Raw genomic sequence first — 17275 nt, forward strand, 5'->3', positions numbered from 1 at the left:
CCAGAAAGACAGATGCAGATGCTGGTGCCCCTCTCACGGCCGACGGCTCTGGTCGTTTACCCGGAGGGACGGAAAGGTAACACCAGGAGGCCCAGGGAAGGCCATTCCAAACCAGGCTACCACTGTGGTCCCATCTGGGCGGCCCTACATCCCCTCCCCATGTGTGCCTGGAAGGGCGGGTTCATGTGGGTAGACCACCGTGAGCAGGAGCAGTCGGTGAGGTGTTAGAAGCCTTGGGGGGTCGGTCAGGTTCAAAGCCCAGGTCAAGGCCGGCTGGGTGGGATGTGGAGTGCGGGGTGGTGCCCTTCTGCCTGAGGTTTATCCCAAGCCCCTGAGGTGTAGGTCTTTCCTCAGGGGTGGAATAATGTGCAGACACAGGTGTGTGCCTGATCTGGGAGAATTAGGTCCAGAGGGCAGAAGCAGCAGCAAGGACAGCTGGGTAGGGCTCTGATGCCTCTGGGACGGAGCCAGTCACTGTCTTTGCAGAGCTCCACGAAGAAGATCAGCGTGGAGCTGGCGGAAGGGGATATTCCATCCATCTCCCCGATGGAGGCGCCGGTGTCCCACAGGCCTGGACCAGCAGCTACCGGGAGACGGTCTGCAGTGACAGTGATAAAACCCTCAGAGCCACCAGAAGACCCAGCTTCAGTCCTGGGAGAACCATCATACCCACCATGTCCTGCAGCAGCGCAGGAGGCAGCTGAGGCCCCAGCATCCGTGCAGGGAGCGCCATCCCCTGCACAGTCTCCTGTAGCAGACCAGGAGGCAGAAGAGGCCCAAACCTCTGTGCAGGGAGGGCCATCCCCTGCACAGCCTCTTGCAGGAGACGAGGAGGCAGCTGAGATCCCTACCTCCGTGCTGGGACAGACATCTCCTGCACAGACTCCCGCAGGACTCCAAGAGGCAGCTGAGGCCTCAGCCTCCGTGCAGGGAGAGCCATCCCCTGCACAGGCTCCTGCAGGAGAACAGGAGGCAGCTGAGGCCCCAGCCTCTGTGCAGGGAGAGCCATCCCCTGCACAGGCTCCTGTAGGAGAACAGGAGGCAGCTGAGGCCCCAACCTCCGTGCAGGGAGAGCCATCCCTTGCACAGTCTCCTGCAGGAGAACAGGAGGCAGCTGAGGCCCCAACCTCCGTGCAGGGAGAGCCATCCCCTGCACTGTCTCTGGCAGGAGACAGGGAGGCAGCTGAGGCCCCAGCTTCTGTGCAGGGAGAGCCATCCCCTGCACAGGCTCCTGCAGGAGAACAGGAGGCAGCTGAGGGCCCAGCCTCTGTGCAGGGAGAGCCATCCCCTGCACTGTCTCTGGCAGGAGACCAGGAGGCAGCTGAGGGCCCAGCCTCTGTGCAGGGAGAGCCATCCCCTGCACAGCCTCCAGCAGGAGAACAGGAGGCAGCTGAGGGCCCAGCCTCTGTGCAGGGAGAGCCAAGCCCTGCACAGGCTCAGGGAGGAGAACCAGAGGCAGCAGAGTCCCCAGCCTCTGTGCAGGGAGAGCCATCCCTTGCACAGGCACCTGCAGGACACAGGGAGGCAGCTGAGGCCAATCTCTGCGGCCTGGGAGAGCTGGCTCGGGAACCTCCCTCATTAGCACCTCCAGTCCCACCTGTTCCACCTACTCCCTTACCACAAATATCCTTCCCCATCCTCCTAATTGTGTTTCTCTATTTCTTGGTTTCTTTCATTGATTTTTTTTTATTGTTTATATCTTGATTATTTAAAATAAATTTCACTTTCATCTTTTAACAGTTTAATGTTTTTCATTTTAAATTGTACACTTCATGAGCATTAAGTACATTCACAATGCTGTGCAGCCATCACCACTGTATGGGTTTAGAATATTTCATTCTCCAAAAGAACACCCTGTTCTAAAAGCACTCACTCCCACTTTCTCCCTCAGGCCCTGGCAACCCCTAATCTGTTTTCTGTCACTGTTTTGTTTTTTTTTTAATCTGTTCTGCATGTTTCTTATAAGTGAAATCATGCCGTAGGTGGCCATGTGTGTCTGCCCATTTCTTTTCGCACGGCCTGATAGGTTTTCCTTTTCTGTTTTTATTTGAAATAGAATTTCTCTAATTTGATAGGAAAATCCCAGATGGAGTCTAGATTTGATGTATCAAAGAAAGCCCTTCTGGTAAATATGTGCATAATCTTGGGGTACAGACTGCTGTTCTACGTGGGACACCAGAGCCAGAAGCCACACAGGAAACGCGTTGCTCTTCCTGCGGCCTAAACAAAAACAAGAAAGGGTAGAAAGCTGGAAAGACAAACCACAAACCGGAATGTATTCCTCATGACACAAGGCCAGGGAAAGGTTACGCAGCCTTGTGGTCCAAAAAAACACTCGAAAGTCAGAGTTTTAAAAAGAGATAAAGAGCAAACACATTCAACGCCAACGAGAGGTGATACACAGGGGCAGCGTGTGTCAGAGATGCGCGAGCTCCCCGAGGAGGAGACGCGCACATGGAGACACTGTGGAGAGGGCACTGGGCCCCATCAGACGGGCTGGGTTCCAGTGTGGTGACGACAAGACCTGGTGACAATGTGAGGAAGCAGAGGCCCCAGTAGACCCCTAGAGACAAGTGTGAAAGGACACTCCTCTCTGGAGACCAACCTGAAGGACCCATCGCAGTCCCCAGGGGCACGCCTGTGCTGGCGGTACTGATCCCGGGACTTCATCCCACAGAAATTCCTGCCCAACTTTTCAAAGATGTATTTTCCAGACTATTCATCACAGCACTGGTTGCAATAGCAAGCAATTGGAAGGAACACTACTGTCCATGGCGAGGCGATGGGATCCATCCGTCCCATCTGTAAGACCACTAATATGTGATATCAGCCGGGAGACATGCATCTAGGAACATGAATCTGTGTGTGAGAGAGAGACAGAGACAGACAGAGAAAGAGAGAGACAGAGCCAGAGAGATACGTACCAAATCATCCATGGGGTTCACCTCTGGGGATGGGAATTGTCACTCGCTTCTCTTCTCCTTTAGAGGCCTGCGTGATGTTTCAACTTGATAGAATGTGCCTCTATTCCTCTTATAATTCTAACAAGATTAAAATCACATGTTAATGTTATCCATTTATCACTCATCTTTGGACTGAAGTACATTATTTAGTTTTTCTTTTAAAGGTTTTTATTACAAAGACAATGTACGTTAATTACTGTAAAAGAATGAATTCTAAGGGTATTAAGAATTAAGTGGAAACTGAGGAGTGCCCTTAACAGGCAGTGTTCACCGTTTCAGTCCTTTGCCTTTGTATGCACGTGTGTGTGCACGTGTGTGCATGTGCCCATTCAGCTGTGTGCATCTGTATGCACATGGGTATGTCTATGTGCAAGTGTGTGTGGGTATGCACTTGCGGCTATCGTGTGGGAAGGACTGCAGGGAGTGTGCTCTTCTGGAACCTGATTTCCCCAGGGCTGGACCCTGGCCAGTCAATCCTCTTTCTCCTCTGTGTCGGCCTCAGAATTGCCTAAGAGCCTCTGCTGGGCAACACGGATCATTTCTGATTTCATCGTGCTGAAAGGAACACCTGCATCCATAAATCTCTACTTCTTTAGGACCGATCCCTAGAGGCGGAGATTCTGGCTCATAATGTAAACGTGATGTTAAGGTGTTGGTCACAGTCTCTGACACTCAAGGTCTCCTTCTACCCTGTGATCTTGTTTGGGAACAGGGAGTCCAGAGACCCTGAAGCAGAGACCTGAGGGAGGGAGGGAGAAGGAGGAGCAGCTAGGATGCAGGGGATGAAGGTACCTGGGGTGACCTGCCCAGCTGGAAGGCCTCGCTCCTGTTGCTTCTGTCCCTCCCACTCCCCTCACCCCTGGCCCCGCCCCGAACACACCTGACCCCGCTTTGGCCTTGCCCATGCCCCTCCTGCTCCCTAACTCACCTGAGCTGAGCAGCCTGGCCTGCCATCCAGGACAGATGATGATGAGGGTCTGGACACTCCTGCCTGCTCCCTCTCCCTCCAAGCAGAGAGCCCCATCCTCAGTCAGGAAAGTACATCTAGGTCAGTGCAGTGAGTCACAGGGACCTCCTTGAACATGCTCCCTCCAGGGGGAGTTCTCAGTTGCAACAGCAGGACCCACTTGAGCTTGTGTGAGCAGAAGTGACTTTGACAAGACAGAGTGGAGGTGTCATAGAAGGTGCCAGAAGGTCAGAGCACGGGGCTAGAGGCTTTGGAGAAGGTCATCGTGCCCAAAGCACACCTCAGTGTTTTCCAGGAGTGATGGCTGCCTCAGGCACTGTGCCAGCCCCAGCCCACATATCCAGCACATTCAGCCTCTGCGATGGAGGGGCCCTGCTCAGTGGGGATGAGGGAGAGAGCCCTGGTGACCTCGGAGAGGCACGGCCATTGGAGCCTTGGTTTCCTCCCCTGTGAAGTGGGGTGGCAGCCAACCTTTCATGGTGGTGTCAGACAAGTTCGCTGAGGCTGCACCTGGAGTGCCCTGCACCTTCTCAGAGCTCAACAGCTGCTAGCTCTAATGAAGAGGAATCAAGAGAGGAGAGATGGGGCTGGGTCCTGGATCCCCACCTGGCTGGCTGACTGCCATGGGACGAGATGGGCTGGAGAAAGGCATTCCAGAGGAACAGCGGAGTCGGAGCGAGTAGGGCATGCCTGGTGGGAGATCAGAGTGGGCAGAGGCGAAGGGCCCCAGGGGGCTCTGAGTGGGGTGACATCAGCAGGAACAGCTCATGGTGATGAGCACTTACCAGGGCCTCTGTTCTCCTCTTGAGCTATCTCCTTGAATCCTCCCCACAACTCCTTGGGGGAGGAGCAATTATTGTCTTCATTTCACTGATGAGGAAACTGAGGCTCAAAGAGACTTGCCCCCTCTGTGCCCTGCAGAGTGGCAGAGCCGGGATTTGAACCCAATGCCTCTTAGACCCCTTGGGCCTGCCTGAGAAGGGCTCCCCCATGCTGAGAGAGGGACCTCTTTTCCCTAAAGTTCTGAGAACTTTTGGTCCTGATGCCCAGAGAGACCTCACTCTGCGGGGGGATAGGCTGGTCCTTGGTACTGGGAGAGCCCACAGCGCCCACAGCTGGCCATTCCCCGGCCACCATACCCAGCCCCAGGCAGACGGAGTGGCCCTGTCCCTTTAGTTCAGTGATGGCTGGAGGCCAGAAGGGTGCAGGCCCCAGGGAGGCCAGGACCCCTGAGCCCGAGGAGGCCACAGTGCAGGACAGTGGTTTGGAATGATCCAAAGTCAGAGAAACAGGGGTCCTAGTCCCTGCTCAGCCTCTTTCTAGCTGGTGATGCAGGTGAGGCTCTCAGCCTCGGTTTCCCCATCTGTACAATGAGGAAATAACTTGGCCTCCTGATGGGCTGTTGGGAGACTTCCCTGAGGAATTGCTTGAGCATCTCTAGCCTGGTGCCCGGAGCGTGTTAAGAGCCCCCTGCCAGGCTGTCACAGTGGTCCTCCAGGGCGCAGGGTCTGGGAAGTCCCTCCTCAGGTTCCCTTCCTGCTGCCCTGCTCCCGGGAACATTCAGCATTGTTTGAGGAGGAGCTGAAGAAGATCCAGGACCACACTGTGCTGCAGGTGACGGAGGCTCAGCGCTGGGAGGACAGCTGGACATGCTCCATGCCACCGTCCATTGTTCTGGCCTGGATTATCGCTGTATCCTTCTAACTGGTTTCTCTGCCTCTATATTTGACCCGCAATCTATCCTCAATGCACCAACTGGAGTGACCCTTTAAAACCAGATGTCACACCCTGACATTGTGAAATCTCTCAAGGGGCTCTCCATTTCTCTCAGGGGGAAAGTTCAAGTCCTTATGATGGACCTCAAGCCCAATACAGTTGGTCCCACACTCTCTCTGACATCATCTTTGGCCAGTCATCCCCTGTACCATTTGCTCCAGTCCCTCTGCCCTCCATTATGCTCCTGGTACATGTCAGGCACTCTCCCACCTGTAGACTTGTACTCTATGTTCCTTCCACTTGGAATCCTCTTCCACATGATGATTTCATGCCTCATCTTCTTCACTATCTTTAATTCTGTGTTCAAATGTCATCTTGGTGAGGCTGTATTGACCATGTCATTTAAAATATAAACTATCCTCTTGTCCTGACACTCCCTATACAACTTGTTCCCCTTTCATTTTTCCCCTTAGCACTAACACCCTATAAAATAATATATAATGATAAGAATCAGTGTTCATTCAGGACATGGAAACCAACCAATAGATTGAGCAGGGACAGTTTATATAATGAACAATTAACCATAAACCTTTAAAGGGAACTATAGAGAATAGCCCAGAATTACAGTAGAGTAGTTAAGAAAGAAACAAATTTGGGAGAGGACCCCCTCGCCAAGGCTGCCTTCAGGTCTTGTTGGAGAAGGAATGATTGCAGCACAGGGATGGTGGAGAAGATTGTCATGTTTCCCAAGGCCAGTACCAGTCCCTGGTCAGGGCAGAGCTCAGCAGGTAGGGAACAGCAGGCTGAGACTGGCAAACAGGAAAGCCCTGCCCCCTCCCAGGGGCAGGTAGGCTGAGGCTGGGATGCCTACTGGATTCACTGGGATTCCACTTGCAGCGGTGCCACTCATTCTCCTTATTAAGCCATCCAAGGGGATCCACTGAATCCACTGTGGATCACCCACTGTGGGTGAGTCCATGTAGACACCCCTGAATTGTGCCACTGCTGGTTGTACTGCAGGAGAAAGAAAAAGAAAAGAATGGAAGCACCCTGGAATTAGGATGGAAGGCCCTTTGTCCTAAACCTTCTCTGACAAAAGCTTAACCCCTGCCAGGTGCAAAAGAGAAATGTCTACTGGGTGCAGCTCCATTATTGCAGAACAGACAATAGAGGCCAACACTCTGATGTTGTTACACAGGGGCAATCCATTGATAACTGGCACCATAATTCCCTTATTATTTTGTTTATGTATTCCATGCTTTTACTTCCAACTTGCCTCTATTGCTTTATTTGAAGTAAGATTTTGAAGACAGCATATGCTTGTATCAAGGTTTCTAAAAAAAGGTATTTTGACCCCCCAAAATGCCATTATTAGATCAAAACAACAGAAGAATTAAAAGTACAAAGTAGCTGTACTATCAGTATATGCCTTAAGTAAATAGTTTACTGTCAAATTCCTCTTATATAAGAAAGCACCATGCAGTTTCATTTTAATGATGTTAGCCTCAATAATCTAGTATAATAATAAACTCCTTTGTAATGAGTAACTATATAAAATGAAGTTACAATAATTTACAATTTACGTCTGTGACATGACCCAACTACTCTCTACAAGCACCACTGAAATCTTGATTGATGCTTGGCTACCTTGTTCTACTAGAACTAACGGGAATATTTCACTGCCAACAAATTCTGTTTACCTACTGTGTAGTTTATAAGGGTTGAATTCTTCTCTACTTGAAAATCACCATTTTCATCTCTCCATATGGACACCTGTTTATTGGCAGATAGCTTTGCAGCCAGTATAGTTTTTTTTCAGGAGAGTCTTATATAAGAAGCCATAAAATATGAGTATAAATAAGTTACACTTAGGCAATTTTTCTTTTTCTTTTTTTTTTTCCCTGCTTGGAAAGATTTGCCCTGAGCTAACATCTGTTGCCAATCTGCCTCTCTTCTTTCTCCCTTCCCAAAGCCCCACTACATAGTTCTATATTCTACGTGTAAATCCTTCTAGTTCTTCTACATGAGCCACTGCCACAGCATAGTCAATGAGAGACGAGTGGTGTGGTTCGCGCCTGGGAACTGAACCTGGGACTCCGAAGCGGAACGTGCCAAACTTTAACCGCTAGGCCATCAGGGGTTGCTCCAGGAAATTTTTCTAGAAAAATATTGGAATCAAGATGTATGATTTATTTCTAAAAATTTCATAACATACTTTAAAACATGAAATGCTCAACATGTTTAAAAGCACTTTACCGCTCAGTTTACCTTAACAAAGATATAGCAAACATTTTGAGAAATATGCTTTCAACAGGAAAGTCCAATTGTAGCTTTATGCTTTTGTAGACCACTCCCAATAACGTGGCTTAAAAAATATAACTGTAAGATTCTCTCAAGAAAATGTATTTCATTTCTATAAAAATCGTTCTTTACAGTGTCTCAATGTTTGTTTCCTACTAAGCTTCTCAATGTTCTTTAGGCTTAACAATATAGTAGAATCAAGCTCCTATAATCTAGCTTTTAATCCCACAATCCGGAAAGCTCTATCTCAAGGTCATCAACGACGTCTTAAATCACCGAATAATATTATTCCCATTTTATAAGTGCGAATACTAGGTTTTAAAGAAGTCAAGTTCATGCCCAATATTGTTTAGCTAGTAAGAGGGAGAGCCTAGATATGACTGACTCCTGCTGTCTGATTCTAAAATCCATAAGCATAACCTCTAGGTATACAGCCAAACATAACACTCTGTATTCTTGCAACAGAATAAATGCATTTGCTTTTTCTTTAATATCTGTAACACGGTTCTTAACTGTTCCAATACATTGGTTTCTCCCTTTCTGTAAATGAGAGTGTTCTTCAAAGTACCTTCCTTCTTCTCTGCTCTTCTCTATACATTCCCTCCACTCCCAGTTCTTGAATTCATTTAACAAGTATTTATTTTATTGAGCCCATACAATTCCAGACCCCATGGAAAAACAATGAAAAAAAACCAGTCCCTGGCCTTGAAGGATTTACAGACTACTAGGGGAGAAAGCCCTATAAGCAAGTCCAATACTATTTTCAAAAAAAAAAAACAAGTTTGAGTCTGCACAAACACAGAAGGCTATCTATGCCACACAGCATGGGTTTTCAAGCCTTTTCTGAGGAGGACTACAGTTTTTTAAGAAATAGCGTTTAAAATTTCCAAAAGAGCACGCAAGACCTAGAACTTCCCTGATCCACTGTCCCCTTCCCACTACAAGCCATGTTTTTTCTAAGACTCTTAAGAACATCGTTTGAAAACCACTACATTCTAACATCTTAATAGTTTTGCCTTTCATGCCTAGGTCTTTAATCTACCTGGAATGCATTTTTGTGTACGGAGTAAAGTAGGGTTCCAATTTGAATTTTTTCCATACTGATATCTAATAGTCCCAGGACCACTTAAAGAAACGCCCCTCCTTTGCTCTCTGCTCTGTAAGAGCACTTCTATTAAAAGAAATCAAGTTTCTGGATACACGTGGAACTGGATTTGGGTTCTCTACTGTTTTCCACTGGTCTAACACTGTGCTAATACCAAAGTGCTTTAGTTACTATAGCTTTATATATAATAAATCAGGATATCTCATAGATCAAGTCTTCTCACCTTGACCTGCTGCTTAAAAAATATCTTGGCTATTCTTAGTCCTTTGTATTTCCATATGTATTTTAGAAATCACACATAATTTTGAGCTCTGTAATTTCCTGGTAAACTGGTAAAATACCCACAAAACAAATCTAGATCAGTGTTTCTCGACCGGGGCAATTTTAACACCCCCACCTCCCACCCCAGGGACATTCAGCAACGTCTGGAAACATTTTTGGTTGTCACAAAGTGGGGGGTAGGTACTACTGGCCTCTAGTGGGTTGAGGCCTGGGAGATGCTGCTAAGCATCCCACAGTGCACAGGACAGCTGCCACAACAAAGAATTATCCCATTCAAATTTTAATAGTGCCACTTTTGAGAAACCCTGTCCCAAATAAATCAAGGGGCAAATTTGCATGGGCCCATTAAAGGCCAGGGAACGTCTACCAAAAACAATAATTTAGTTTTAGAAAAACTGAACTGCCATGTGCCAAATGAGATTTACCCCAATTCATTAAAAAAAAAATCATATTATTTGCATAGACCAAAAGGCTATCTTCCTCTTCTCTATAGCAGGGACATTTACAGGAAGCTTATTGGAGGGGTTAAGTCTTTAAAATACAAAGTTATAAAGAAACAAGACGTATCCAGAAGATATTTAAAAAAAAAAAAGAAACTCATAGAAATCAGTAAGAAACAACCCAATAGAAATATGGGCAATCTAAATAGGCAATTCACTAAAAGGAATATTCAAATGACCAATAAACATATAAAAAGATGCTCAACCTCATTAGTCACCAGAGAAATACCAATTCAAACTCACGAGAACACCATCCACGCACCAGAATGGCTAAAATTTTAGAAGACTGGACATAGCAAGTGTTAACAAGAATGCTGAACAACGTAATTCCCATATACTACTGGATGTAGGGAAGGGGTTGCATAAACTGGTTCAACCACTTTGGAAACTGTTGGCAGTCTCTACTATAGCTGAACATATCCATACACTATGACCAGCAATGCCATTCCTAGGTATATATCCAACAGAAAATACTTACCTATTTGCAAAAGAATGAACAAGAATGTTCATAAAAGCATTAAAAGCCTAATGTAGAAACCATCCAAATGTCTAATAACTGCAGAACAGATTAATAAACTGTGATATGTTCATAGAAGTAAATAATATACCACAACAAGAACTACTACTATATGCAACAACACAAATGAATCCCCAAAATACAATGTTAAGCAAAAGTACGCAGACTCAAGAGTACAGATATCACTCCATTTCTATAAAGAGGCAAAACTCATCAATGGTGACAGAAGGGAGGATAGCCAATACCTGTGGAGAGAAAGGATAGTGACTAGAAAAGAGCATAAGAAGGGGCTGTAGGGTGTTGGTAATGTCCTATTTTTATCTAGGTGGTAGATACACGAGTGTGTTTACTTTGTGAAAATTCATCAAGCTATACACTTAGGATTTGTATGCTTTTCTGTATTTAGCTTATATCTTACTAAAGAATTTGCTTAAAAATAGAAAGAATCCAACCCTGATTTATCGCATCTGATGCTTCAAGAGACTATTCTAAACAGCCCAAACTCACAATGATGCTAAAATGCAAGTTGTGTATATATTGACAACGGATTTTTTACCAAGGAACAAAGGCAATGCAGTGGATAAAGGATAGCCTTTTCAATAAATGGTGCTGAACAATGAGATATCCATAGGCAAAATAAATGAACTTGGATCCATACCTCACACCATATACCAAAAATAACTCGAAATGGATTTTAGACCTAACAGTAAAACCTAAAACTATATTTGATAGAAAAACACTTGTATTCAAAATATATAAAGAACTCTCAAAACTTAACAATAAGAAAAAAAAACAGGCAAAAGTTTCAGAAAGATATTTTATCAGAGAAGATATACAGATGGCTCATAAGCACATGAAAAGACGCTCAACATCATAAGTCATCAGGGAAATGCAAATTAAAACCACAATGAGATACCACACTACATGCCTATTAGAATGGCAGACAAGACTGACCATACCAAGTGTAAGCAAAGATGTAGAGAAATGGGAACTCTCGGACACTGCTGGTGGGAATGTAAAGTGGTATAATGTATAAACACTTTGGGTAACAGTTTGGAAGTTTCTTAAAGAGTTAAACATAAGTGATCCACTCATTCTACTCTTATGTATTTGCCCATAAAAAGGAAAGCACATGTCCATAACAAAGACTTACATACAAATGTTCATAGCAGCTTACTTGTAATAGCCCCAAACTAGAAACAACTCACATATACATCAACACGTGACTGGATAAACAATTTGTAGTATATCCATAGAACAGAACCTTACTCAGCAACACAAAGGAACAAACTGTTGACACACACAACATGGATGAATTTCAAAAGAATTATGTTAAGTGACAGAAGCTAGACAAAATTGGTGTACAAATTGTCTGATTCCATTTATACAAACTCTAGAAAATGCAAACTAATCTATAGTGATAGAAAGCAAATCAGTGGTTGTTTGGGGAGAGAAAGTCACAGAAGGGTGGGAAGGAGGGATAACAAAGCTGCATGAGAAAACTTTTGAAGGTAGTGGATATGTTCACTATCTTGACGCTGACTGAGAGTTTCATGGAGGTACACCCTATGGTGGAGGCCATAACTTATCAAAGCGTACCATTTATTTTATTTTATATTTTTTCATTTATATATTTTTATTTGGAAATGTTTATATCAGTACCGTGAAACTAAATTTTAGAGACACGGGATGTCATTAGTTTGGATATCATTAGTTTATTATAAAAGAGAGACATGGAAATTATTTACATGATGAAAGATTTCAGTACTTCAGTGGAATGGGCAGCTTCACGTGATGCCATTTCAATAGTGATTCATTTCAGTCTACATACTTTCCAAGAATGTCACCATCTCTAAATAAGAAATAATCCTTGTCGTCTAGAGCTACTTTGGTGCCTCCGTACCCTTGGAGAAGCACTTTATCTCCCACTTTCACACTAACTGGTTGAATCTCTCCACTCTTTCCTTTAGAGCCAGATCCAACAGCTACTGCTGTTGCTTGCAATGCTTTTCCTTGAGATTTTTCTGGAAGCATAATGCCTCCTTTGGTTACAGTTTCGGTTGCACTCCTTTCAACCAAAACTCGGTCAAAGAGGGGAAGAGACTCTCTAAATGCCTGTGCTGCCATGACTCCGGCCGCCGCAGCCCACGCTCCAATCTAGCGCCGCCATTGCAGAGACCGGCACTCTCACCCTCGAGACACGTGAACTTGGGGCAAGGCACCCTGCGCGCAGGCGCGCTCGCCCCCGGCCCCGCCCCTCCCCGCGCGAGGGGGGTGGCGAGGCAGCGGGCGCCGCGATTCGCCAGGAGGGCCCTGCGCAGGCCCTGACGCGAGGACCCCAAAGCGTACCATTTAAATAAATGCAGTTTGTTTTGTCAAGTATGTTTCAATAAAGCTTTTCTAAAAAAAATACAGGTTGTATATAAATATTATAAACCAGAGTTTCTGTAATTAGCTCAAAATCAACTCCATTCATTCACACAACAAATAGTTATCTAGCACCTACTATACGCCAAGCACTCTGCTAGGTTCCAGGGTTACAATGGTAAGCAAACTGACATGGCTCCTGACCTCATGGAGAACACAGTCTGCTAGGGGAAGCAGAGATCAATAAAAGATGCACACAGACACATGGATAATAAAAACTTCACAGACAAGTGCTGTGAAGGAGACAAACACAGTGAGATGACACAAAATAACAGGGAAACCAAATCTGATCTAACAGAAAGGTCAGCATGGCTCCCTCAAGGAAGTGAAATTTAAGCGATACCTAATGGAAGAGGAGGATAACAAGTTGAAGATGTAACTTTCCTCAGAAGAGACACTAACACAAGCAAAGGCTCTGAGGCAGAAGAAAGCATGACCCTTTGAAGGAATGGAAAGAAAGTCAAAAGGGCCAAAACAGTGTAGACAACACTATTGGTCACGTCTCCAGTAACTATTCCATCTCCTCTTCCTCACTCCTAACAGAATCACACTTGGGTTCCAGCAGCCACCCTCCTCCACACATAGTCATGTGCTTTAGAGGAAGACGACTCCATTCTTGATTTTAGGAAGTGGATACGTTGAGACTTAAGTCAGTCATGGCCACCTCTTTTCTCCCTGCCAGTGATTAGTTAAAGAACGGCATGAGTGAAAGCAGGAAAAGAAGTTATTGCATGCTCTAAACAAGAGATGGTAGTTTGGACCAGGGAGTTGTCAATGGAGATAGAGATTTGCACGGAGAAATAAGGTAGAGCAACGTGTACAGGATGTCTCCTAGGTTTCTGGCTTAGGCAAATAACGACCAATCTTTTCCATATAGTCAAAGCCAGAGAAATATTTTTTAAAAATTAAGAGTCTTATGTTATTCTTAATATATTTCACTTAAATAAATCTAATTAGAACTATTCAAGGATCATACCTAAAACATATCTCATCCTCATGCAGGATACTGGCTTCAGAAGTTCATGCAAACTTATCAAGAATGAATGAGGCTAACTAGATTTTGTCTTACAATACAAATCAATGTTTTCTAAAATTCTAACTTATAATTAACAATCCTGCCTACAAATAACATCAATTTCTGAATATCATTTATTTTGCCTTGCCTGCTTCAAAAAATGATTTAAGCTAGCAAAATGTCCAAATCAATTAAAAGCCAAGCCAAGAATAAAGTAGTCCAAGGATTTCTGACCACTCTTGTGTTATCTAAAAAATAATTCCAGAGAAATTAGATGGAGGTACCTAATGAATTATGCTCATCAAATTTATCAAATTAGGTCTCATAACAACAGTAATGAAGGTTCCTATTACACATACCAACAGACCCAGGAAAAAATATAACCTACCTTGACAAGTTGATGAAGTGCCATTTCTTTCAGAAGGTGGTGTACTTGGACTGTTGAAATGACGTGAAGCTCCTCGGTCCTCGCCATCGTTTGTCACACTCTTTGAGCGGCACGTACAACGACGTGACAACGGCACTTCAGCTTTTTCGCTTAAGCTTTCATCTGCTGGCTTCCCTCAAAGTGAAAGAACCTCTATTCATAATATTTCTAATTAAACAAACATTCATCATCCTCTGCAGCTAGAGTGAGCAACCACTCGAATTTGCCCAGGATTGGGAGGTCCCCCAGGCTGTAAGATTTTCAGGGCTAACCCTGGGAAAGTACCTGGCAAATCTGGACAAGTTGGTCACCCTATCTGTAGCATCAAATTAGGACAGGAGAGAAACACTTATGCTGTCAGAGACATTTATAGAGAAATTATCATCAATTTACATAACTTACAAAAAGATAATAGTCAAAGATTAATAATGTAATAAAGGCATAACCACTTGAGTATTCGTTTATATTGAGATTCATTAAAATATCAAGCAGGGAGGATTAAAAGAAAGACCAAAAGTATATTCCTAGTTACTGCTATTTCCTTAAATGAATCATTCTGGATAAAAAGTACTTTATTATATTTTTTTCAAGTCCCAATAATCAAGCTGAATATATCAACCAAATACTCACCACGAAGAAGAGCCTGTCGCCACGCTAAAGCAGCACAAAGTAAGACTAAGCTTTTCCCACTTCCTGTAGGGCTCTCCAACAAACAATGCTGCTTACTTTTCAATCCTCGGACAATCTATTGACACAAAAACAATAAAAAAAAATCAGTAAACAATTTACTTCATTAGGGTCTGTCTGCATCACAAGTACAAACACAACAAGCAGTTGTGTTTTCTCGTTGATGCAAGGCCCAGCATGAAGTAGCACGGCCCTTCCTCACCTCGGGGACAGGCTGTCCCACTGCTGCTTCGTGCTCCTCTACCAGGACCCCTTGGCTACTTTATCCCTGCTTGTGGGCCCACGTGACCTCTGGATCCTTTTCTGCCGTGAGGAATCATTCCAGTCCTTGTCCCTTGGCTGGCTGTTTATGCGGCTTGTTTCTCCTCTTGTCTGTGTGTCTCTTCTACAGACATGTGGTTCGGTTTGTTTCTGGGTAAAATGGCCTTGAGCAAATGAACTAAGGGGAGACCAGAGGGGAGAATTTGGGGTTGTTATTATCTGTGATGGGCAGATAGTTAAGTTTGGTAGTGGGTCATTACGCGTTCTCAGGTCGTTGTATCGCTATACTGACACTTAAGAGAGGCGGCACTGGGCCGGCCCCGTGGCTTAGCGGTTAAGTGCGCGCGCTCCGCTACTGGCGGCCCCGGTTCGGATCCAGGCGCGCACCAACTCACTGCTTCTCCGGCCATGCTGAGGCCGCGTCCCACATACAGCAACTAGAAGGCTGTGCAACTATGACATACAACTATCTACTCGGGCTTTGGGGAAGAAAACAAAAAGGAGGAGGATTGGCAATAGATGTTAGCTCAGAGCCAGTCTTCCTCAGCAAAAAGAGGAGGATTAGCATGGATGTTAGCTCAGGGCTGATCTCCCTCACACACACACACAAAAAAGAGTGGTGGCACCTTGTAGTAAGCTGAGCATAAGCTGTGGGGTTGAGAGGGAAACGGGTGAGAATTGCAGCTCTCCTGTTTATTGGCTGTAACCAACTTACTTAGCTTCTCTTAGCTCAGTTTCCTCATATGTTAAATAGGAATAGTGATGCCTACGTGGCAGAGTTAAGATTAAATGAGATAATATACGTGCTTATCAAGATAACTCAATGTGCTTTTGGAACGTAGTTAAGTTTTTAAGACATAATTGTTATTTTTGTTATGATGCTTAGTGATTGTACATGTAAATGTAACAGAGAGGATTTTTATCCAGTTTGAAACTCTAACTGGTTTAAGTTCCTTTGTACAAAGACGTAAGAGATATATAAAACTGTCATTATGATAAGTATGTAAGATCCTCCCCAAAATTGTAATCAACTGTTACATAGAGATAGTTACTATGAAAAACAGAACCAGAAGGAGGGAGGACACAGGAGGATAAAAATGTATATATATATGTGATTCGTACATCATAACCCTTGGCATGTCAGATAAATGGGCTCAAAAGTAATGGGAAATTGGGAGAAAGCAGTGTCTGAGATTTCTGCAGCCAGTTCCAACCAGTCAGATTGTGCTAAGTGAAAACTGTCCTTCATGACTTGAGCTCTAAGTTGTACATATTATCTTAGGAGGCTCAGGGGTGGCGGGTGGCGTGTATCTTTAAGATTAAGCGTGACTTTGGTATGAATAGAACTTTAGTCCTAACCTGCACGTAAGGGGGTTGATGATACCAAATACATTTGATGTGTATTTTTAATGTGCTGTCTGCCCTGTCTTCAGCAGAGATTCTGCCTTGCTCTAAATTAACAGGCCCCTCTCTGGGGTCTACCCTCCGCGTGGGATCCTCTTAGAAGGAGGCCCATCTTGGAAGTACGCCGGAAGCCCCCAGACTTGAGTTCTAGGCTCCGTGGTCCTCGTCCACGAGGCTGTGGCTGCCTGGTCTCACTGTGATGGAAATGGAAGATGAATTATCTTCAGCCCGGCATTGTGTTTTGAAGTTCAAACCAGGATTAGCCGACCCTGGAGGCGATTTTAAGCAAGCGTCTTCATGTGTTCCTTTTATCTTGATGTTTGTCACTAAAGTGTTGGGAAAACTCTGTTCCTATCTGTCATTCATCTAAAAGATCTGATAGCCCCACTTCTGATCATTGAAACCCCTCAAGACCTCATTAAATTAGAACTCCATCTGTCCAGATCGGAGTGAAGAAATTCCCTCGCTGCTTCTCCATCACTCCCTCCACCTCCCTCTTTCTTCCTTGGCTCATCTTACATAGATGGCACCCCTAAAGCTTTGGATTTTTTTCAGTACAACTAGTTTCTAACTTGCACATTTGGATTTCAGCCTGCCTTTTCAAAGCAAATGATGGCCACAGACCCCTCGAGCAGCTGCCACAAGGGCTGTGTTCCCCTCTCTCCCCTTTCCAGATAGCTTTCTACTTTCTTTCTGCCCCATC

General features: G+C 44.9%; 1 long non-coding RNA gene across 3 annotated transcripts; it reads right to left on the reverse strand.

Moving 5' to 3' along the window:
* Nucleotides 1-6563: 6563 nt before the first annotated feature.
* LOC131402451 (uncharacterized) lies at nucleotides 6564-14954 on the reverse strand. Of its 3 annotated transcripts, none has more exons than XR_009218675.1 (3): nucleotides 14851-14954; nucleotides 14182-14350; nucleotides 6564-6660 (listed from the first exon to the last, which is right to left on the reverse strand). It is a non-coding gene; the product is annotated as an uncharacterized LOC131402451 (long non-coding RNA). The 3 variants fall into 3 exon arrangements; XR_009218674.1 differs by lacking the exon at nucleotides 6564-6660 and adding an exon at nucleotides 7419-7471; XR_009218676.1 differs by lacking the exon at nucleotides 6564-6660 and adding an exon at nucleotides 7419-7471 and having other exon boundaries at nucleotides 14182-14355.
* Nucleotides 14955-17275: the final 2321 nt, after the last annotated feature.

This window comes from Diceros bicornis, unplaced genomic scaffold (assembly GCF_020826845.1).
Source record: "Diceros bicornis minor isolate mBicDic1 unplaced genomic scaffold, mDicBic1.mat.cur scaffold_108_ctg1, whole genome shotgun sequence".
NCBI lineage: Eukaryota > Metazoa > Chordata > Mammalia > Perissodactyla > Rhinocerotidae > Diceros > Diceros bicornis.